Source organism: Tamandua tetradactyla, chromosome 3, assembly GCF_023851605.1.
Source record: "Tamandua tetradactyla isolate mTamTet1 chromosome 3, mTamTet1.pri, whole genome shotgun sequence".
In the NCBI taxonomy this organism is placed as follows: Eukaryota; Metazoa; Chordata; class Mammalia; order Pilosa; family Myrmecophagidae; genus Tamandua; species Tamandua tetradactyla.
The window spans coordinates 109880646-109881642 of NC_135329.1; the positions used below are offsets into that span (position 1 = coordinate 109880646).

General features: G+C 40.8%; 1 non-coding gene across 1 annotated transcript; it reads right to left on the reverse strand.

Annotated features, from left to right (window-relative positions):
- Positions 1–591: 591 nt before the first annotated feature.
- Positions 592–701, reverse strand: LOC143678476 (U6 spliceosomal RNA). The gene has a single exon (XR_013173283.1). It is a non-coding gene; the product is annotated as a U6 spliceosomal RNA (small nuclear RNA).
- Positions 702–997: the final 296 nt, after the last annotated feature.

Consider the following 997-nt stretch of genomic DNA (forward strand, 5'->3'; position numbering starts at 1 on the left):
AAAGATTGAATGTCCCAAAATATATGGTGAAATCCCAGCCTCAATTCCACAGAGCGTGACCAGAATTGGGAAAAGATCATCGTAGATGGGATTAGTTAAATAAGAATGAGGTCATCATATTGGAGTAGGGTGGGCACCTCCAGTTTGAGAAGTAGAGAAGAGACAGACACACAGGGAGAATTCCACATGATGGCAGAGGCAGAGATTTAAGCACTTCAACTGCAAACCAAGGCATGCTAAAAATTGCTAGCAAACATCCAAAGCTAGGAACAAGCAAGGAAGGATTATGCTCTATAAGTTTCAAAGGTAGAATGGTCTTCTCAACATTTGATTTCAAACTTCTAGCTTCCAAAACTGTGAAACAATTAATTTCTGTTGTTTGAAGCCAACCAGTTGTGGTACTTTGTTAAAGCAGTCCTAAGAAACTAAGAGCCCTCCCCCAAATTCTATACCCCAGTTTCCTATTTCTGTCTGCGACATATCAATGAATCAGAAACCACAATTTACATTTTGAGAGTCACCAAAATTCTACAACCAATCACTCACTGAGTTCTCCAGAGTCCCTTCACCAGCATGTTGCTGCTGTTTCTTTTTTTTTTGGAACGCTTCACGAATTTGCGTGTCATCCTTGCACAGGGGCCATGCTAATCTTCTCTGTATCGTTCCAATTTTTTTAGTATATGTGCCACCGAAGCAAGCATGTTGCTGTTGTTTTATGCAAAAACTGTCACCTGGTTCATCACAATAGTTTCTATTTCCAATTCCTAAAATCCACTCTGCATAGGCCACACGTTCAGCATCATTTATTTTGCTTGTTCAAAGACTTCTAAGATTTCCCTGTTTTGCATAAAATGCAGGTCCAAATTCACTATGGCAGAAGGTATTCCCTCGTCAGACCCTTAATCCATTTTCTGGGCTCCAGCCACTTTCCCTTCATGAAATCCCCCCTCTATTCCTCCCCAGGTCTCAAATTTGCTCATATTTTGTCCCTTTAGCC